Source organism: Pogoniulus pusillus, chromosome 7, assembly GCF_015220805.1.
Source record: "Pogoniulus pusillus isolate bPogPus1 chromosome 7, bPogPus1.pri, whole genome shotgun sequence".
Lineage (NCBI taxonomy): Eukaryota > Metazoa > Chordata > Aves > Piciformes > Lybiidae > Pogoniulus > Pogoniulus pusillus.
Genome location: NC_087270.1, coordinates 23047966 through 23071206, shown reverse-complemented (window position 1 = coordinate 23071206; position 23241 = coordinate 23047966). Strand labels below are relative to the sequence as shown.

Genomic DNA, 23241 nt, shown 5'->3' with positions numbered 1-23241 from the left:
AAACACCTTTTTAATGGATGCTAGTATAATTTAAGAGTGCACAAGGGCACGAGAGCTGTTTGTAGGGAAGTGGTCTCTGCAAAGGAAATATCTGACAGTCAGGTGAAGATTGACCTTGATCTAGATGAAATCCAGCACAACCTGCACTACTGAACCCCATCCTCTACACTGTCACCTTGGACGTGAACACCTCTGTTCCCTACTCCTCAAAAGAGGACAAGAACAACTGAACTGTAGGAAACTGAAAATTCAAGCTCTTGTCTAAATGTCAACAAATCAAACCAAGTCAGAACAAACCTGCTTTGCTTGCACATCAAAAATCACAGAATCATAGATTGTCAGAGGCTGGAAGGGACCCCGAAAGATCATTGGTCCAGCCCTGCTGCCAGAGCAAGATCACCCAGAGCAGATCACATGGGAATGCATTCAGATGGTTCTTGAATATCTCCAGAGAGGGACATTCCACAACCTCGCTGGGCATCTGGTTCACCATGAAAAAAATCTCCCCCAGGTTTACATGGAGCTTCCTATGCCTCAAATACTGTATTGCATTTAAAGGAGACTGTATAGCTACAGGGGGAAACAAACTCTGCTCACTTAAGATGCAATTCATTAAATGTCTCCTTCTCTGGAGACTTTCAAAACCCGCCTGGATGTGCTCCTGTGCAAACTACCCTAGGGGATCCTGCCTTAGCAGGGAGGCTGGACTCAATGACCTACAGAGGTCCCATCAAACCTCTAAGGTTCTGTGATTCTGGTTCTGTATTCCATATATTCTTGGTCTAAGAAAGACCAGACCACATGTGTGCAGGAGCACAATTTCCTGGAGGCAACATTTTGATTTCTGTCAGGTCTTTCATGAGCACACTGCTCAATCCCCTCTGCCTAATTGCCCCTGCTGTGCCAGTGATCACATAGTATGTAATGTCAAGTCTGCCTTTGTCAGGACTGGGATCAATTAGAAGGCCCAGTATTCAAATGATGTGCTCAGTTCCCAAAGCATTGCTGCCCTTCTTCCCTGAGAACAGCAGAAGTACGTCCAACTGTTCCACTACACATGGTTTTTGAACTGCATTATGTATTCCCACTAACCCAAACCAAATTTGTACCCACCGCTTTGTGTGCCCAGGAGGGCTTCAGGCAAGAGGACTGCAGGCCTGGATTCACCCAATCTCACCAGTGGCATTTTGGTTAGGGGATGACTCACCCAGGCTCCATAATTAACAACAGACTACAACTACTTTAGGAGATGATTCATCTTATAGGTGGGCTGAAAAACACCCTAAATATACTCATTTCTTTCTGGTAACTGCACAAGGCTGTCTTTATTGACTGGGTTATTAATTTAGTGTCATTGGACTAACCTGAGACACAATTACAGGTTGTGTAGGGGGAGGCATGTGGAATCAGCACGTGGAAATCCCACCATGGCATCAGCCATTGGTTCAGCAATACCCCCAAAACCAGGATCACACACACACACACAAAAAACCCTAAAAAATGATGAGTGGCACAAAGTCCACAATCTGCTCCTGAAATCTCCAGCCTCTGGGAAGGAGAATAAAAGTTTGTGAATATAAACAGGGACTTGAGGGGAACCTGACAAAGCCCATACTTTTATCGTTATTTGCACATAATTGCCTGTCACATAATTCACTGCAGAAGAGAGATTCCCTTTGATTCCAGTCACAGCTGGCACCAGCCCAGGCATTTCTGTTCAGGGCAGGAACCAAACTCAGAACCACTTTAATCTGGTCTGGGTAGTGAAGGGAAGTCCCTACCGCTCCATCACACTGCAAATTGGATTTATCTAGCTCCTTGTAACTCTGCTTTAGCTATGATTTGTAATGCAGGCTGACTTTATTCCTATTTGCTCTCTCCAACAAATAAGCTTTAGCTTTATGTCCCTCTCTCTGACCTGAAACCAGTTTTCTGATTAATGAGATATAGAAAGTCTTAGGAATAGGGCCAACCTCAGCCAGGAGCTGGGGGGTGGAGATTCTTCTTTTAAGCTCTTTTCAACTTCCATAGGGCTTTATTATGGAAGGCTCTCTTGCCAGTGAGAACAAGAAAACCTCACAAACGTTACTGCAGTGTTTCATCGACACAAAAAGCCTGTGCAGAATCCTTTTGTTGATTCAAAAAATATGCAATGGTAACCCCAATTCATTCACCCTGAACAAAACAGCTACAAACATTCGCTTTGCCAATACGCAGGCCTTCAGAAATGGGTAATTTCACAGCAGCCATAGAACATTTATGTGGCAAGTGCTAACCTACCTCTAAGCTCCTGTAGGAAACTCTAAAACTGTTTTGCAAGAAGGGTTTTCTATGCTGAGAATCAAGCTGTGAGAACAAATAAAGAAAAAAAAAAGAGCATTCATTTAAACATTTTGAGAAGCCCCTAAAAATGCCATTTTCACACAGTAAATCCGCTGCACTTGAATGTCTGCTGGCTTTCTGAAAGGAATGCTCTTCGCTGGGATGCAGCCTGCTGTGGTCAAGTATGGTGGAAATAAAAGTGTTGCTAATGGTGATTGAAAAGGATTCCCAATGCTGCTGGCCAGTGTTGGTTTTAGATGGGCCAACTTTGTTGAGCAGAGAGCAACAGGAGACAGTAAACTCTCTCTAAAGCTCACTAAACTTTGAGTCACCTCTGCTTCTCTCCTTTTAACACCAGCCTGTCCTGTTGTTTCTCCACAGAGCTTTAGTGCACCAGCCTGTCTTCTTGTTTCTCCACAGAGCTTTAGTGCACTCAGTCTGCACTATCACTGGAAGTGTAAAGATGTAGACACACACACACACCCCATGGGAATGAGCATTAACATTAACATAGCAGCAAGTCAGAAAGGCCAAAATACTTCTCCCGTTGTGGGTTAGCCCAAGCAACAAAGTCATTAGGTGAGGGTAAATATTCAACCACCCACTTTAACTGGGATACTTTATATTGCTGCCAGCTATTGGGAGCAGGGCTCAGTTGTGTCAGATGTTTTGCCTTTTCTAAGGAAAAACAGCACAAGCATGCAGAATCTTAACCCAGATAGCAAGTGACAACTCTAATGGCAGGCAGAGGGCTGATGCTGGGCACTTGGGAAAGCTGGAATTTAGCTTCTGTCTCCTGAATCTCTGTTGGATTTGCTAAGCATAAGACATACCTCTCCTGCTCAGCACTTCCTTTAATGGCATTCCTGTGTGCATGTTGCAGGATCAGTACAGGTCACCTGCAAGTTTCCAGTAGTTGCTGATAGGTTAAGTGGGCTCCATCTCTCTTTAGATCTCACTAATTGCATTGCTTCAAGACCTCAGAAGTATCCTGTACCTTCAGGCTCAGAGGGAACTCAGTAATCTTGCGACAATGAAATAAAATCAATTATTGACATTAAGGAGAAGAAAAAAAAATGAGAAATAAAATCTGTCTTTCCTGAGAGAGGGCTTCAGCTTGCTGAGCACTGAAAGAGCAGGTATCTCCTGAGCTCATAATACTGATAGAATAGAATAGAATAGAGTAGAATCAATCAGGTTGGAAGAGACCTCCAAGATCATCCAGTCCAACCTAGCACCCAGCCCTATCCAGTCAACTAGACCATGGCCAGGCTTTTTTGATCACCTCCAGGGATGGTGACCCCACCACCTCCCTGGGAAGCCCATTCCAATGGCAAATCACTCTCTCAGGATGTCAAGGAACTCAAAGAGATCATCGAGTCCAACCCCCCTGCCAGAGCAGGGCAATACAATCTAGCTCAAGTCACAGATGAATGCATCCAGACAGGCATTGAAAGGTTTCAGAGAAGGAGACTCCACAGTTCCCCTGGGAAGCCTGTTCCAGTGCTCTGTGACCCTCACAATAAAGAAGTTCTTCCTGTGCTGCAGTTCACACCCATTGTCCCTTGTCCTATCAGTCTTATAAAATACAGAACCAGTGGCTGGGGCAATGGTTGCCTCAGCCAAGAATTTCGTCCGATTGTACAACTTTTAGTGTTTAAATAAACACATAAAGCGAGAGCCTCTGAGGTGGGAAGAGCAGGGTGTAAAGTGGGGGATAGCAGTAGGTTACACAGGTTGTTGTCCCAGATGCCCAAGTTGAACAGTGAGACCTACATGCTTGCTTCACTCCAAGTTCTCTTGATTGACTCACCCCAGCACAAACCACGGATCCAATCAACACTTGCTAGGATTTCAGCTGTGTTGTGCCATATTTACTCACTCTGTATTCCTTGACAGGGGCATGAGATAGTCCAAACATAAATGTACTTTTAGAGGAGATTTTGATGGTTGCAAAATACTTTCACTTCAATCTATACAACCCCAGTAACAAAACTGGCCCTTCTTAGGTTATTTTCAGGATCTTAAGCAAATATCAAAGTCTAGAAGACCCTCACATAGAACTCTTCACACTCATCTTTTATGATGAGTTTAGATTGGCCCTCTTCAGAAAAAAGCCAAGAAATAGATTGAAGATTCTGGAGACCACTCAGTTTCAGGCGTAAAAATGCACATAGAAGCACAGCAATGCTTGACCTCCTTTTTTTCCTACCCCCTAACAGGTGTCTATTGCAAATGGTAGTCATTTTGTGCTACCCTTTAATACTCATTTATTGTTACATCAATAACTGAAAAATCCAACTCTTCCAATTCCTAGATGTTCACTCACCTAACCCATCTCTGCCAAACAGCATGACACAGCTGAGATGTTACCCACATCTTAGTCATTCTGTGCTAACCATGAGTGTATCCATGCTGTTTTCTCTACCTGTGGAGTCTTGCTGGGCCACTGGGAAGTTGGATGTGCCAGCAACTGGGTTGCCAAGAAAGATGCAAGCTGGTCAAAATATAAAAGTTTAGAAACTGCAGAGAATCTCTCAGCTTGCATGCCTAAGTATGAGCATGAAGGTGCTGTGCAAAGAAAGCACACAGGACTGGTTGGGGGAAAGTGGTTTGCTCTTAATCTAAAAGGAAGGTACCTCTTCAGTAGGTTCACAGCCCTTCTGGCTCCTGTCACAGGTAAACTCTCCAGCTTGCTCATGAGAAACCTGGCATTAGGCAAAGGGCCTCACAAGGTTGTGCTGGACATGCTGATGCTGACTAGGGAGAGCAGCCCTTAACCTGGCTTCCAGGGAGGCTCCCAGGTCAGAGATGCAATGAGCCTGTGGGCACAGGTGTAGGTGTGTCTGCAGCACACCCTCCCAAATGTGTTCAAATATCAGCTGTGAGTGTTGCAGAAAAATGTCATGAAAGGGCAAACAATGCAGCCCTTCTGGTCGGGGCAGTGCCTGTCACACCTAGGCAGCTCTCTGCACCCAGCATGCTGCATGGTCACAGCAGCTGGGAAGGAGAATGTGCCATCTGCTACTGCAAGTGCACAAGCACTCAGGGTGACCACTGTCCCTGAACAGCCATAAACCATCAGCCATGATAGTTTTTTGTTGTTTTTTTTTTCCTTCCTCTTTCCTCCCTGTAAATCACAGGGTAAGGAAATGAAATAAAGAAGGAAGAACTGCTGGGAAGACCACATAAGAAGCTGCAGCATCAAAAGCCCTGGCTTTTCTGTCTTGCTTCATCTTCTGACTTTTCAATATACTCATTACATTCACCAATCTACAGTCTCATCTTCACCCTGCAGATCTCAATAAGCAACCTAGATCTGCCTTAGAACTACTGAGCTGGAAGTGCCTAAGGAAGAGAAATTACAGAATTAACCAGGTTGGAAAAGACATTCAAGATCATGGAGTCAAACCTATCACCCAACATCTTCTAATTAACTAAACCATGGCATCAAATGCTTTATCCAGTCTCCTTTTAAACAGTGCCAGGGATGGTGACTCCACCACCATTTCTCTGAGCAGCCCATTCCAATGCCAGTCATGGGAAGTGAAGAATTTCTCCCTAACATCCAGCCTAAACCTGCCCTGGTGCAGCCTGAGGCTGTGTGCTCTTGTTCTGTCACTGGGTGACTGTCAGAAGACACCGACCCCACCTAGCTACAACCTCCTTTTAGGTAGTTGTAAAGAGCAATAAAGTCTCCCCTGAGCCTCCTCTTCTCCAGGCTGAACACCCCCAGCTCCCTCAGCCTCTCCTCACAGGGCTGTGCTCCAGTCCCCTCACCAGCCTTGGTGCCCTTCTCTGGACATGTTCCAGCACCTCAACATCTTTCTTAAACTCAAGGGCCCAGAACTGGACACAGCACTCAAGATGTGGCCTAACCAGTGCTGAGTACAGGGGGCAGAAGGTCTTCCCTGCTCCTGCTGGCCACACTATTCCTGATACAGGCCAAGATCCCATTGCTATGCATCTCCTCTTTATTCTGCTCCTGTTTGCCAAGAAAATTATTCTTCTCTCTGCTGCCCTAGATTGTCTTTTCCCAGTTCATTGTAGACCCTTGCAACAGTGAACATTTACCTGGATACAGTGTCTGCAACCTAGTCTCAAATACACAATTGTCTTTACAAGAAACTAAATATGCAAAAAGAAAAAAAAAAACCACTATGACTTCTTTCCTGAGCCAAACAACATTTAAATAATCACTTTGTTTAATGATGAACCAAGAAATTTTCTTAGAATCATGGAAACAACCAGGTTGGAAGAGACCTCCAAGATCATCCAGTCCAACCTAGCACCCAGCCCTGTCCAGTCAACTAGACCATGGCACCAAGTGCCTCATCCAGGCTTTTCTTGAACACCTCCAGGGACAGTGACTCCATCTCCTCCCTGGGCAGCCCATTCCAATGCCAATCACTCTGTGAAAAATTTCCTCCTAATATTCAGCCTAAACCTCCCCTGGCACAACTTGAGACTGTGTCCCCTCATTTTGCCACTGACTGCCTGGCAGAAGAGACCAACCCCCACCTGGCTGCAACCTCCCTTCAGGTAGTTGTAGTCAGCAAAGAGATCATTCCTGAGCCTCCTCTTCTCCAGGCCAAACAACTGCAGCTCCCTCAGCCTCTCCTCACAGGGCTGTGTTCCAGGCCTTTCACCAGTTTCATTGCCCTTCTCTGGACACGTTCCAGCACCTCAACATCTCTCTTGAAATGAGGAGCCCAGAACTGGACACAGTACTCCAGGTGTGGCCTGACCAGTGTTGAGTACAGGGGCAGAATAACCTCCCTCATCCTATTGGCCGCACTGTTCCTGCTGCAGGCCAGGATGCCATTGGCTCTCTTGGCCACCTGGGCACACTGCTGGCTCATCTTCAGCTACTATCTACCAGTACCCCCAGGTCCCTTTCTTCCTGGCTGCTCTCCAGCAACTCTGTCTCCAGCCTGTTTGGTTTCTTTTGGTTTCTTTTAATTAAAGCAGGATTAGAACTTCACTTGGTGGCTGTAGCAACGTGTGTGCACCTCACCTTTTCCCCAATGAAAACAGGGTTGGCTGAACTATGGCAGAAAAAGCTGCAAGTGCCTAGGTGAGGGAAAGACATTGCTGTGTTAGGAAACTTTTCAGCATATAACAGAAATAACTTTTCATGCTTTTAATACCCTGAAGGGGAACAGCAGTTTCCTACTGGAGGTACCAGCAAACATGAAGTCACACAGAAGAAACAGGCAAAGATGGGGTGGCTCCCATGTGAGGGCTACGCCTATCCCTTATCTCCTTTGGAGGCTGGTATAGGGCTTTCCTGAGTCCTGCTGTGAATTTGTCTCAGTGTTTTTTTAAGGGCCCTTAAAAATGTCATTCGTCACAGAGTAAATCCTGGATGTCTGGATACTTTCTGTGGGGAATGCTTTTTGTTGGGCTGCAGCTTGCCTAGGGGTCAAATATGACAGAAATGAAGTGTCGCTAATAGTGATTGAAAAGGATTCCTACTGTTTGTGGCCAGTGATGGTTATTAGAGAGGCCAAATTTGTGGGACAGAAAGCAGCAGGAGACAGCAAACTTTCCCTAAGACTCGCTAAACTTCGAGTCACCTCTGCTACCGGTGCCATTCTGTCAGACCTGTTTGGAGAAAGCTGATATTATAATTACTAATCTCAGCCAGAGACTAATGTGCAACCTGAGGCACTCCTCTGCTGGCCGTATAATTACAGCTGGGCTGGGGAGGCCTGAGGGCATTGCCTCTGCCCCCCACCCTGAAAAGGCAGAGGATTTGGTTTCTGCTCTATCCTGGCTGCTGAGGACAGGTTAGTGAGCAGCCAGGTCACTGGCCTGCAATGAGAGAAAATGATCTTTGTCCAAACTGCCTGCCTGCTGTGGAAGGTTTGAATGTCACCTCAAAAGAGCTCCTCTTCTGACCCTTAAGTGGTGTCTCCGGGGCTCTTTGAAGCAGGATCCATCCCATTCTCAGGCAGCAAATGAGTTTTTGTTTTGGTTTATAATTTCCTCCACCCCTTCCCCACCCTACTGTTCTTGCACCTGCTGGATTAAACTTTCTCCTAAAATCAAGTTTGGACTGGATCTAATTTAACTTTACCCTCTGCAGTCTCTTTTATACATTGTAAACACATTCCTTTAAACCCTAGGCATGGCTTATACCAGTAAGTTGAGTGTTGGGAATGTTTGTCTCCCAAAAGGAGGTGTCTCCCAAAAGGAGGCAAACCATCAACTTTCAAAAGAGAAATAGGGCTACAAAGATGATGAAGGGGCTGGAGCACTGCCCTGTCAGGAGAGGCTGAGGAACCTGGGGCTGTTTGGTCTGGTGAAGAGAAGACTTAGAGAGGATCTAATCAATGTTTACAAATACCTGAGGGCTGAGGGTCAAGAGGGAGGGGACAAACTCTTCTCAGTTGCACCCTGTGATAGGACAAGGGGCAATGGGGATAAAATACAGCACAGGAAATTTCACCTCAACTTTAGGAAGACCTTCTTTACTCTAAGGGTCATGGAGCACTGGAACAGGCTCCCCAAGGGGGTTGCAGAGTCTTCTCTGGAGACTTCTCTGGAGTCTTCTCTGGAGACTTTCAAACCCTGTCTGGATGCATTCCTGTGCGACCTGAGCTAGATTCTGTGGTCCTGCTCTAGCAGGAGGGTTGGATCCAATGATCTACGAAGGTTCAATCCAACAGGATCCTGTGATTTATCTGAGTGGATTGTAGCAGAGAAGGCACACTGGAAAGCAGTGACATTAAAACTGAAGGCAGCCTGAGCCCTGGTACTCTAAGCACTATATCCAAGCTGACTGAAAGTGGTCCTCCTGCAAGAAGAAGTACATCTCTGGCTAAAATTAAGTGCGTCCAGAACCACTCTGCAGGAGCAGGTCTACATGAGATTGAGCACCATGGCAGGGTGCTGAGCAGACTGCAGCCCTATTGAGTTTGATAGCAATACAGGGGGCTTAGCACCTCGGAGCATCAAATTTCCAAGCCCAGAGGAGACCTGGGCTCTGGAATGGATTAAAGTCACATGTGATGTATTTGGAAAGGCCTCAGTTCAGTCTCAGCTCTCACTAACAGCAACCACCATTTATTCTGGTTACTACAATTCATTTGGACAGTGTTTACAATATCGTCCCCTTCCTCCATTATTAGACAAACAACTTTGATAGGTAGCCTTTTATTTTTTACAGCATTTCAGAGCAGAATAAACGCACAGGCCAAGTTATTTATGGAGTGAGCTTTCTGTATGAGGTGCCTTTGCCAGGGAAGTGTGAATTCACACAGCGGGCATGCTGCGTATGTTCAACCAGATGACCGTGACCCAGCAGCCCAGCGAGGATGGAGAGAAAGGAGAAACAAGGGCAAGGCACCATCTTTTAGATGGCATGGCAGTGGAAAAGCCTCCCCATAGCTGCAGGGACCTATGTGCCAAACAGCATTTTACTAACTCAGAAAAGTGATCAGCACTGGTACCCACAGCTTATCCCATTGGGCAGGGTAGCAAGAGAAGAGCCTGAAGCAACATGAAGAGGAACTTCTTTACAGTGAGGGCAACGGAGCCCTGGAGCAGGCTGCCCAGAGAGGTTGTGAAGTCTCCTTTTCTGGAGACTTTCAAAACCCATCTGCATGCATTCCTGTGCAAACTACCCCAGGGGATCCTGCTTGGCAGGGAGTTTGGGCTCACAAAATCACAAAATAAACCAGGTTGGAAAAGACCTCTAAGATCATTGAGTCCAAACTATCAACTAACCCTCTTAATTAACTAAATCATGACACTAAATGCCTCATCCAGTTTCCTTTTAAACACCTCGAGGGATGGTGACTCCACCACCTCCCCAGAGAGCCCATTCCAATGCCAATCACTCTTTCCATGAAGAACTTCTTCCTAACATCCAGCCTAAACCTGCTCTGGCACAGTTTGAGGCTGTGTCCTCTTGTTCTGTCACTGGCTGACTGCAAGAAGAGACCAACATCCACCTGGCTCCAACCACATTTCAGGCAATTGCAGAGAGTAATAAGGTCTAAGATGATCTAAAACTCGATGACCTCTGGAGGTCCTTTCCAACCTTTAAAGTTCTGTGATACTATTATTCATTTCCCTGCTTGTGCTTATTTCTTAGGGAGCGCAAGATGAGTTCCGGACAGTGTGACTGGCATTTGGTGCCAATGAATATTGCAGATGGTTACAGAAAGGCAGACCTACTTAAAAGGCTTTTTCTACAACCTTAGGATGAAGATTTTTTTTTTTTTTTTAATCAAAGATGTAGCAATCCAAAGAAAATTAGAGCAAAAAAACCCACCAGGATAAATGTGATCTTGTGTGATCTGGTATAGGTGATCCTACTCTGCAGGGGGGTTGGACTAGATAATCTTTTGAGGTCACTTCCAGCCCCTGACATTCTGTGATTCTGTGAAATAGGCTTTATTTCAGATTATTTTAACATTTGCTACTGCCTAAAAACTTCTGTGTGGGCAAGCTAGGAGAAAATCAACCAACCAATAAATTCTGATCTCCTTTTCTATCCAGCAGCTAAGGTGCAGTCTCTATCACTTTGTGTTTCTTTCATTTCTGACCCTTCAACTCACCAGTAATGTGGGATAGTGCAAGAAAGCTGCACACACATCACTGGAGGAGCACTGGAGCAAGGAACCAGAAGTTTATAGAATAGTTTAAGAATTGCAGTAAATTTACCAATATTCGTATTTACAAGCACTAACCATGGGCATGCTATATTTCTTTATTTCAATAAAAACACACCCAAGAAACATAGAATCATACAACCAACCAGATTGGAAGAGACCTCCAAGATCAGCCAGTCCATCCTAGCACCCAGCCCTCTCCAGTCAACTAGACCATGGCACTAAGTGCCTCATCCAGGCTTTTCTTGAACACCTCCAGGGACAGAGACTCCACCACCTCCCTGTGCAGCCCATTCCAATGGCAAATCACTCTCTCTGAAGAATTTCCTCCTAACATGCAGCCTAAACCTGTCCTGGCACGACTTGAGATTGTGCACCCTCATTCTGTCATTGGTTATCTGGCAAAAGAGAGCAACCCCCACCTGGCTGCAACCTCCCTTCAGGTAGTTGTAGACAGGAACGAGGTCACCCCTGAGCCTCTTTCTTCTCCAGGCTGCACACTCCCAGCAATCTCAGCCTCTCCTCATAGGGTTTGTGTTCCAGGCCTCTCACCAGCTTTGTCACCCTTCTCTGGACACATTCCAGTACCTCGACATCTCTCTTGAATTGAGGAGCCCAGAACTGGACACAGTACTCAAGGCGTGGCCTGACCAGTGCCTGGTCCTGCTGGCCACACTGTTCCTGATTCAGGCCAGGATACCATTGGCTCTCTTGACCACATGGGCACACTGCTGCCTCATGGTGAGCCTACTTATCAACCAGCACCCCCAGGTCCCTTTCTGCCTGGCTGATCTTCAGCCACAAGCAGCTCATGCTGCTTCTTCCACTAAGGCTTCCAGTTGCAAGAGCTGGGGCCACACCGCAGCTGAAAATCACCCCCCCACCCCCCCAAACCCCTCACTGCTTACATATACAAATAATGAATTAACTCAGCATGTCAGTAAATGAAAGAGGCTTAAACAGCTTGTCAGAAAAGAAATGTAAAGGAAAAAGAGGAAAAGTAAAATAAATAGATTTGACTGGGAGCTCAGATGCATTTGCCTTTCAGAATGAATGCAATTCAAATGTCTACTGCATTCCAAGAGAGAAAGTTGATTTGAGGTCGGAATAGTGAAGAAAAACTTCAGTTCCCTGTGACAGAGAGAAGTTCCTCTCAATGGGACCAGGAACTTTTTCAAAATTCACACTTTTCTGGATTCCATAAAAAAAAACAAAGCTGTGCTCCCGATCTCAGATGAAACCAAGAGTGCACTCTACGTTATTAAAGAGCAGCCAATTCCCTTGTAAAGCACTTTTGGACACTGTCCCCTCCATCCAGACAAGATTAAAACCCATGTTGCTGGTTGTTGCAATGTAGAGTTAAATCATGATGCTAATTTCACATGTCACGTTGCAGGAATGATTGATATAAATAAATCTGGGGTGGTTTGATAAGAAATACACAAACACGTCCCTTCTCTTTCAGAAAAGTTACATGAGCCAAAGCCAAGCCTCTCATGTTTTTTTATCAGATCATTCCTCATTTTAAATATTTTCCCACGACTTAGTGCATTTTTTAATAAAAAGACAAAGTCTTTTTATAGGATAGACTTCTCCTTGCACTGCTAATATTGGAGTTATCTCAGGTCTTCTTTCAAACTATTTGAAACCAGGCTTGATGCATTAACGAATAAGAAACAGAGAAACAGTAAAAGATTAACTTGGGTCAACTCTCAAGGTCTTTGCACTCAAATTATCCTCATTTATAGCACACCAGCACCTAAGAGCTTTCCACGTGACCCCTTGTGCTAGACTCTCCCTGGAGAGATACAGAAGATGATGAAGAATTCAGACTCAGAATCTCTGATCTTTCAGTGACTGTACACCAATATCCTGTCTCTAGCTCTGTGAGGAAGAGGCTCTTCCAGCTCAGAGAAAAAGATGACTGGCAGGAATGACTGCCTAGAGAGATGCTAAGAAACACTTTGGCCAGCAGAAGCAGGGAAGTCCTTCTGCCCCCTGTACTCAGCACTGGTTAGGCCACATCTTGAAAACTTCCTTGCTCTTCAGTTTAAGAAAGATGTTGAGACGTTTGAATGTGTCCAGAGAAGGGCACCAAGGCTGGTGAGGGGGCAGGAGCACAGCCCTGTGAGGAGAGGCTGAGGGAGCTGGGGGTGTGCAGCCTGGAGAAGAGGAGGCTTAGGGGAGACCTAATTGCTCTTTACAGCTACCTGAAGGGAGATTGTAGCTAGATGGGGGTTGGTCAGGCACCCAGTAACAGAACAAGAGGACACAGCCTCAGGCTGCACCAGGGCAGGTTTAGGCTGGATGTTAGGAAGAAGTTCTTCACTTCCCGTCACTGGCATTGGAATTGGCTGCCTGGGGAAATGGTGGAGTCATCATCCCTGGCAATGTTTAAGAGGAGACTGGATGAGGCACATAGTGCCATGGTTTAGTTAAATAGAAGATGTTAGGTGATAGGTTGGACTCGATGATCTTAAAGGTCTTTTCCAACCTGGTTAATTCTGTAATTCTGTGATAACACCTGCTATTTCAAACCATATTGCCATCCTCACCTTTAGTTGATTAGAGCAAGACTAACCTTGACCCAGGAGTGGTTATCCTGGCTGTAGCTTGACCTTTCCTCTGAAGCAGGTACTGCCAAATGCAGAAGATGGCAAGACAAATTGGCACGGAAGACCCTTCTCAAAACTTGTCACCTATTGTGAACACAGATAATTTTCAAACTACCCCCTCAAGACCAAAGCACAGTATTTTCCTCAACTGTTTATCTGTGAACCCGACCCTGCCTAAAGTTCATATGGTTAACAGCTCTTCTCCAACTTTGCTCTTACACAAAACAGAAGCAGTACAAGATATGCAAAGGATCATGCAGTAACTCGTGAGTGTATCTGCCCCAGGAGTCTAGTTTTATGAGTTTCTGAATTGGTCATGGCATTCCTAGCTGTGTGAGAGTCTGAAATCACAAAGATGAGGTGTGCTTTCTTAGCATAAACATCTACTTCAATTCCACAGAAGACTCTTTGGTGTTACTCACCGCAGCTTGACTTTGCTGCATGAATCACAGAACCACAGAATTTCAGGGTCTGCAAGGGACCTTGAAAGATCATCCAGCCCAGCCTCCCTGCCACAACAGGATCACCTAGAGCAGATCACATAGGAACTCCTCCAGGTGGGTCTTGAATATCTCCAGATGAGACTCCACAACCTCCCTGGGCAACCTGCTCCAGTGTTCTGTCACCCTCAAAGGGAAAAGAAATCCTCCTCACGTTTCCATGAAACTTCCTATGCCTCAGCTTCCACCCAGTGCCCATTGTCCTGTCATTGGGCATCACCCAGCAGAGCCTGGCTCCAGCCTCCTGACACTTACCCTTTACATCTTTATAAACGTGAATGAGGTCACCTCTCAGTCTCCTGCTCTCCTAGCTGAAAACCCCAGCTCCCTGAGTCTCTCCTCCTACGGAAGATGTTCCACTCCATCATTTTTGTGGCTCTGTGCTGTACTCTTTTGGGCAGCTCCCTGCCCTTCTTGAACTGAGAGGTCCAAAACTGGACAGAATATTCCAGATGCAGCCTCACCGGGACAGAATATTCTCTCCAGTGAGAAGAATAACTCTCAGATATGATAAATATACCTTGGCCAATTCTGTAACAGAGCTGGTATAAAGAGCATTTTAGGGCAAAGACCATATACAGAAGGCACTATGACCAAAATAAGAGCATGCACCAGGAATTTGCAAGTTTTGTTGTCCCTATGCAGAAGAAAAATCTTAAAACTACTCTGAGCTCCCTGACAGCTTTCCCTCACCACATCAAGAGTCAACAGGCTAGGAGGACAGAATACAGTTCCAAACCTGCCTTCACCATCTTATCTGTGCACCTAAAGGTTTTGTCTTCCTGACCTGGGAAGACAAGTCTTCTGATCTGACATGGGAGTGATTTGTTTACAGAGGGAATTATTTCCTTGCTTACTGAGATGAGATGCCTCAGTGCTGACTTGTTTTATTACTTTTAAATTACAATCAACTATGCCATAATTTGGCCAAGCTTGACATCTGCTTTCACTAGCTCTCACACTTGCAAAAGCAATGCAAGGGACCCACTCTGGAAAAGCAAAGCATCCACACCTCACAAGGCATCATTAGAATGCAAAAAAGTTCAACTCTTTTTTAGATTTTCACCCCCTTCAAGCTTTCACTTCAAGTGAAAGCTTCATCGAGTTTGCTCTATAAAGCAGTGCATCCATCACCCATAGGCACATTTGCTGCTGTGGCGATCCAGATCCCTTTCTGACAAGCCCAGTCCCCCTGCTGAATTCTGCAGCCTTGAAAAAAGGATCTCTCTGGGGGAAATGACTGCAATACAGTTCAGCTTCCTTCTATGAAATGCAAAGCTGTTGCCTAAGTAAGCCTGGTTTTCTGTATGTGCTTCTTATTCTCTGCTCTTTCCCTAATGCAGGAAGACGTTATTCAAAGAAGGGAAAAGGAACACCAAAGTACTCCTCTTCCCCAGTCCTAGAATAGAGTAACAAAAAGAGGTTACAGAATCATAGAATGGTAGTAGCTGGAAGAGACCTCTGGAGATCAACTAGTCCAAACCCCTGCCAAAGCAGGATCACATCGGGCAGGCCACACAGGAATGCATCTAGAGGGGTCTTGAAAGTCTCCAGAGAAGCAGACTCTACAACCTCTCTGGGCAGCCTGCTCCACTGCTCCCACACCCGCACAGCAAGAAAGCTTTTTCCTCCTGTTAGGGTAGAGCCTCTTGTATTCCAGCTCGCAGCCATTCCTCCTTGTCCTGTCACTGGGCACCACTGACAGTGGTATGGTGTACACCAGATATTTATAGATGCTGATAAGAACCCCTCTCAGCCCTCTCTTCTGCAGACTAAACAGACCTAGATCTCTCAGTCTTTCTTCATAGCAGAGATGTTCAAGTCTCCCAGTCATCTTCATAGCTCTGCATTGGACTCTCTCCAGAAGATCCCTGTCTGTCTTGATTCAGGGAGCTCAAAACCAAACACAGTTTTGGAACACGTCCAGGCAGATATTGAATGTCTCCAGAGATGGAGACTCCAGCACCTCTCTGGGAAGCCTGCTCCAGGTCACTAGCACCCTTAAATTAAAGAAGTTCCTCATCATGTTTAGAGTTCAAGTTCATGCAACTCATTGTCCTGTCACTGGGTGCCACTGAAGAAGACTGCCCCTATCCTTCTGACACCTACCCTCTAAGTATTTATAAGCATTTATGAGATCTCCTCTCAGTCTTCTCTTTTCCAGACTGTAAAGCCCAAATTCTCTTAGTCTTTCCTCACCAGAGAAATGTTTTAGCCTCTCCAGCTCTTAATGCAACTATCAACACCTTTGGCAAAAGACAGCAGTAGGTATGTTGACTAAAACATGGCAGAGCGTGGTCACTTACCCCTTGTCATGCTGAGGATTCTGAAGGACAGCATTTTCCTTCTATTGTGTGCCAAAAGAGATGCCCAGGTGGCCAGGAGAGCCAATGGCATCCTGGCCTGGATCAGGAACAGTGTGGCCAGCAGGACAAGGGAGGTTATTCTGCCTCTGTACTCAGCATTCTTCAGGTCACACCTTGAGTACTGTAACCAGTTCTGGATCCCTCAATTCAAGAGAGATGTTGAGGTACTGGAATGTGTCCAGAGAAGGGCAATGAAGCTGGTGAGGGAGCTGTGCCTGGAGCACAGCTCTGTGAGGAGAGGCTGAGGGAGCTGAGGATGTTTAGCCTGGAGGAGGCTCAGGGAAGACCTTGTTGTTGACTACAACTACCTGAAGGGAGGTTGCAGCCAGGTCGGGATTCGTCTCTTCTCCCAGGCAATCAGTGACAGAACAATGGGACACATCATCAAGTTGTGCCAGGGGAGGTCTAGGCTGCATGTTAGGAGGAAATTTTTGACAGAGAGAGTGATTGGCATTGGAATGGGCTGCCCAGGGAGGTGGTGGAGTGTCTGGCCCTGGAGGTGTTCAAGAAAAGCCTGGATGAGGCACTTAGTGCCATGGTCTGGTTGACTGGAGAGGGCTGGGTGCTAGGTTGGACTTGGATGATCTTTGAGGTCTCTTCCAACCTGGTTGATTCTATGATTCTATGTGCTCAGAAGAAAAAACCCACAATTATGCTGTGGCAATATTGTTCCTTCTGAATGTACAATCAGAAGCACAGCAGAAGAAATTCATGGAAATGGCAGGATCCAATCCTTGGAGTATTTTCAAATCAGTAGACCCTTTATTTATATTGCAGCTGCATTCCAATTTATCACTTACAAATATCCTCTGTAATAAATAAGGGAAGGAAATGGAAATATTACAATGAAATTGTAATAATTCAATCCTAGCTTTGCACATAATAAAGTTGCAGAGGGAATCTGTGGGTTTTGTTTTGTTTTTTTTTTTTTATTTTCACTGGGGAGGGGTTGCCACTAAGCATCAGCAACAACTGATGGTCTTAAGTTAACAAGCTAATATTTCATCCATGGATACCAGAGTGATAATGGCTAAATATGCCAGTCGAGGGAACGAGCACATGTGCAGCTATTTTCCTGACACAACTTCTGCTGTCATGGCCTATTAAAACCAGTTTACATGTGCATGTCGAATTTGATGAATATGTATGTGACCTCTTTCATAGCTATCACTCATTGGACTGTAGCCCTCATGGCAGAAAAAAAAACCCCACAACCCAGCACCTCTCATTAAACACAGCTTGAGTTACAGGCATGTTATGTTAATATCCCTTCAGAACTTTAGGGGGTTTTCTTCTCCTTTTAATAAATCTTCAGAATAAAAACATTTAAAAGTATAATTAAAACAAAACAACCCCCTCCCCAACCAGCATATTCTTATTTCTCTCCTCTTTTACTTGGAGAATGGTTTGAAAGTTTCCTTATCTAGTTAAAAAAAGAAAGACAGTAAATGAGTTGATAGAAAATGTATTAAACTGACAGCAGCCAAATGCAACTTCAATTATGTAAGGTCTTGAACAGAAGACCTAAGAAAACAGAAGACCTTACCAACAAAACAAACCAAAAGAGCCCCAGTCAGAACAGATCTTTTAAGTGAAAATGGGACTGCACATCTTGAAAATCATACTTGACCCAGATCTAAATCATGTTAGTGGCTAAACATATGCAGTGAACGTTCCCTGCTAGCTCACAGCTATTCTGGGTTTTTTTTTTCTGTACCTAGATGGAAGCAGAGCTGAAAGTATTGAACTAAAGTGCGTTCACCAAATTTCTTACAGAAATCCTAATGCCTCAAGAGGCAGAGAAAAGCAGCCAAGCTTTTGGTGTTTATGAGAATCCAAATGAACCTCTGAATCTTTTGAGGTTTCTTCATCGCTGTTTAAAAAGCATAAATTATAGAGTATAAGCAAGGATGCAGCCAGATTGTGCAGTCCATATATGGCAAATATTTACTCACATGAGCATTTCCACTCCATCTGCTCTGCAGATAGAGTAAGTATTTCACAAACTGACACTTAATTTGGTAACACCAAACCAGAAAAGGCACATCCATACAGGCACTGCTATTTTGTGCCATCCACAAAGCAAGCCGTGATCTTCTCCCACTGATATGGGTTTGATACATCAGCAATTGGTTTATAAGTAGGTTAGTACCACTCTACAACAAGCCCAGAAACTAAAGCACTAATTTTTTACAGGGAACACTGCTGTATGCTACCACTGCCTCACTGTGCTGAATGGTTCATGAGTCCCACCTCAGCACCTGAACCAAGAGGTCCACCAATTTGGAAGAGTCATGTCTCTTTCATTTGTAGTGTGTGTATGTATATATATTGACTTACTGGGTCCCTGACATGCAGATAATTTGGGATTCATGATTTAGCCACTAAACAAATAGCCAAAATCTGTTTGCTTGACCAGTAAAACCCAAGCTTTGACCTCAGTAGGGAATGTCATAAGTAAAGAGAGAAGAATTCAGTGAGTGACTGAAGCTAGCACTGGATGATGCATTGGTGTTACAGAGTTTCTGGACTGAACTAGACCATGAAAGAAAAAACAGATTTCCATCAGAGCATTCCACTTGGAGGAACAAAATAAAAGACAAGGGAATGGGGGGGGGGGGGGGCAGGAAAAGGGAGGAGGTGATGGGGAGAGGGAAAAGGAGAGAGGGAAGAGGAAAAGGGAAAAAGGGAGAGGGGAGAGAAAGAGAGGAGAGAGGAGAGGGAGGAAAAGGCAAGACAAGGGAGGAAAGAGGAAAAGGAAAGAAGTCCACCATGCTAATTTCAACAAGATCTTAAAGTTTTCCTGAAGCAAAATTTCATGAAGCAAATCTAATTCCTACCTTATGCCACTGATGTAAAGATATTTATTCTGCCAATATAAAAAAGGTTTTGTCAAGGTAAAAATATTTCCCTTTGATTATCAGGTTTATTACATTTGATTACCTATTAACTTTACTAGAACTGTAAGTTGATTTCCCAAGATTTCAAGAAAAAAAAAGTTTATTTTGAAGTGATTATGTCTCTTTTTAAGTCAGTCTGAAAACAAATGTAGGATTTTCACTCCGCATTTATGCATAGAACTATCTTCTGCTAGCAAAACATCCCAAAAACAACTGATACGAAAGGGAAGAAAATTAAAAGGCTGCTTGCATGAGAAATAAAGACAAAAGAAAATCCAAGTCATTTCAGTGTTTAAGTTAGGTTAGACATTGAAAATTAATTTGACCCATGAGGGACACTTATATGAATTGAAATTACTGTCCCAAAGCTTTGGATGAAGAAAAAGAACCTCATCACTCCACATATATTTAGCAAACTTGACAGTGGCAAGTGCTAAGAAGTCTCAGGAAGGTGCTATTTTTGGTAGGCTTTCAAGATGTGGATAAAAGATTGTTTATAAAAATGATCCCCCCCCCCCCCCCTTTACAGTTTTATTTGTTTAAGGCAGATTTTTCTGTAAGAGCCAGCAGCTCTCTAGCAATATAGACAAATTTCCAGCTTCTTTCCACTAATGCAACAGCAATGCAGATGCTGACAGAGTTGTTGAGTTTGAGCAAACTCTTGCCACATAGATAAGGAGTACACTGAGGTAGGGGAGCATTGCTGGCTCTGTTCTGCCATCTCATGATAACACCCAAAATCCCTCCAGCATTCATCGACTCTTTTCTGCAGCAAACAGGGACTGCTGCTGCTGCTGCTATGAAGCTGCAACAGCGCCATGGCACAAAATCAGCTCTGCACTTTCCAATGGATCCCAGCACGTTCCTTCTCCTGCCATGGACCAGGTGGTTCCCATGCTGGGGACACCAACATGCTGGTTAATTGCTGTGCATGGGTTAGAGTGTGTAGCAGACAGCATCTATGGTATAGATGCCTGCCTTGCTCTTATGTTCTCCCATCTCCCTGTTCTTAGGACTGGAACAGCTCTGCTATGAGGACAGGCTATGAGAGTTGGGGCTCTTCAACCTGGAGAAGGCTACTACCTTATAGTAGCCTTCCAGTATCTGAAGGGGGCCTACAGGAAGGCTGGGGAGGGACTATTTACAAGGCCTTGTAAAGACAGGATGAAGAGGAATAGGTTTAAACTGGCAGAGGGGAGATTTAAACTAGATGCTAGGAAGAAGTTCTTTACAGTGAGGGTGGAGAGACACTGGCGCAGGTTGGCCAGGGAGGTTGTGGATGCCTGGAGGTGTTCAAGGCCAGATTGGATGAGGCCTTGAGTGACCTGTTCTAGTGGGAGGTGTCCCTGCCTATGGTGGGGAGTTAGAACTGGATGAGCTTTGAGGTTCCTTCTAACCTAAACCATTCAATGATTCTGTGATCTGACCCACTCAGCCTGACCCAATATGGCCTGAGGATCGCAGGGCATCCTCCTCCAAGCTGAGCACAGAAGAAGCTTGATGAAGAAAAAAGTCAGAATTTCCTGGTTTGCTTTGGTTACTATTTTTGTTTGGTTGGTTTTCCTTTAGAGAAAGAAAGAAAGAAGTGGTGTTCCTGCGCCACATCTGGGCAGCATGCAGCTCCCACTGCATGCTTTCCGTAACAGGCTTTTCTTACACACTTTTTGCTAGCATATCTGAATTGTCACTCTCTAACATGGGCATAGGTTTTGCCTCAACTACCTCTCTGAGAAAAACATGAGAAAACCTAAAACCAAACACAAAATCCAGTACTGCTAAACCAGGTGTTTTACCCTAGATAATCCCAAGGTTTTCAATCTTCTTGAGGTTTGAAAAAATATTCCTACTGCCCTGAATGGCAGAGAACTTCAGGCAAGGTTTGTGTGGAAGATGCTAGGGCCTAGAGGATAAATCTGAAGAGAAGCAACTGGAGGATCTGGGGATGAGTTAGCTTGAAAAACAGAAGGCTGAGAGGAGACCTCATGGTTGTCTATAGCTATCTGAAAGGAGGTTATGCAGAGGTTGGTGCTGCTCTCTTCTCACAGGTAAATAGTGGTAGAACAAGAGGGAATGACCTCAAGCTGCAACTGGGTAGGTTTAGACTGGATATTAGGAAACATTTTTTCCCAGCAAGAGTGGTCAGGCATTGGAATGAGCTGCCCAGGGAGGTGGCGGAGTCACCAACACTGGATGTTTTTAAAAGTCATTTGGATGTGGAGCTTGGGGCTTAGGATGCTTGAGGTTTAGGGTGCACCTTGTAGAGTCGGGATATGGGTTGGACTTGGTGATCCTGAGGGGCTTTTCCAACCAGAATGTTTCTGTGATCATTCTTCAGTAACCAGTTCTGAACTTTCACACACACTCAGTTTTCTGAAGGGAAGCCATGAATGATAGACAAGCTGAAGGAGGCAGTTGGCTGTGCTTTATCACCATGCAGAAACAGCATTTACACCAGCATGTCCAAAACTGGCCTTAAAATGCATCTCCATCCACAATCCTACAAAACCTTTTTGACTTGCACATCCTCTCCTAGAATGTGTCTGAGATGAGATGACTTTACATGCTCCAACTTTAGTGAATGCAAAGCAAGGGATGCAGGTATGGTGGGATTCAAATTCCACATTTTGCAGGTACTAAGCAGGCAAAAATGGCACACAAGTTCTTCTAGAAATAAAAATGCCATGAATATAACTGACACTGCATAACAGCTAATGAAAAAAAACCAAAACACCAAACCTCCTCCCATAAACCACAACCTTGACTGGTTCAAAGCAAGAACAGAAATGGAAATGACATAACTTATGGCTTTGATAAGGAAAACAAGTACTGCCAGGACACCAGAAATAGATGACAAACTGGAGAAGTATCCAATGTAGCTTACCCTAGGATTTGATACACAGGGAGAGAGCTTTCCACAGTCTGTTTTCAGAGGTTAGAAAATGTCCATATCAAATTACAGGGCACTACACACTCTCCATATCAGCTCTTACTTAAAGTAATATTGAAATAAAATGTTCCTGTCATATTCCCTTGTGGCCAAAGAGAAGTATAGAAGTGTCTACCCCGAGTCTCTGAAATCAGATACACATTTTCCCTTAAAACAGACACTTTCTGGGTACAGATCAAGATAATTGAAGTAAAACTGAGTCTAATTCAATAAAAACCTTACCATTCTCATGTGGAATAAAACAAAGAAGAGTTTAAAAGATCCCCAGGGTAATCTCTTGGTACCCACATTTATAGCCAAACATGCAATCTCTGCTAATAACTCTTATTTACATATATATTAAACACGTATAGCATTAGGAGATAAGTATGTATTGATAGAGCCATGAAGCTTAGTGGTTCCTTTGCACACATATTTCTGAAGTAAGTACCTTCCTTACAGTTTAATAGAAATTCTGGTTCATTTAGAGATTATGAAATAGATATATATACACACTACAAGTTCTTGGGAGGTTAAATCTTAAAACAAATGCAAAAAGCAACAAAGGAAAAAAATACAAACTTGCTAGAGATGAGTATGGGAGGAGACAAAAAAGAGATTTCAGCTTTTCAAAGGGTAGTAAAAATGTAGTGGGTCAAAGCTGAAAGGTACTGGACTTGCTCATTAGGAAAGAAGTTAATAAAGAATAAGTCTGAAGCTTCCAAATATTGTTATACATTTTCTACTACCCAAGAAAAAAACTTAAAGACCTTTATCTGGCCTCAGTCTCTTCCTCATTCCCCCTCAATTTGAGATGAAACATTAACAATTCTAATTTCATGAACCTGAGCTTTATGCTGAAAGTGATGTTAAAAATAACACAGAAAAGAGAAGGAAAATTTGAATGTTAGGATTAAGCATGGCCTGAGCTCAGACTTGAACCTTGCAGAGACAACTGCATTCACTGAAAAAGATGAAGTGAAATCCA

General features: G+C 44.4%; 1 long non-coding RNA gene across 3 annotated transcripts in view; it reads right to left on the bottom strand.

The window, feature by feature from the left end:
- The window catches only part of LOC135176828 (uncharacterized), a 269659-nt gene that overhangs the window by 36335 nt on the left and 210083 nt on the right, over positions 1 to 23241 (bottom strand). The window contains exons 4-5 of one of the 3 annotated variants that reach the window (XR_010302840.1): positions 13528 to 13645; positions 9522 to 9727 (exon numbers count right to left, since the gene is read on the bottom strand). The exons of the other annotated variants lie outside the window; for them this stretch is intronic. This is a non-coding gene — a long non-coding RNA (uncharacterized LOC135176828). Of the gene's footprint in view, positions 1 to 9521; positions 9728 to 13527; positions 13646 to 23241 lie in introns of those variants that run through there. 3 annotated transcript variants of the gene reach the window in all.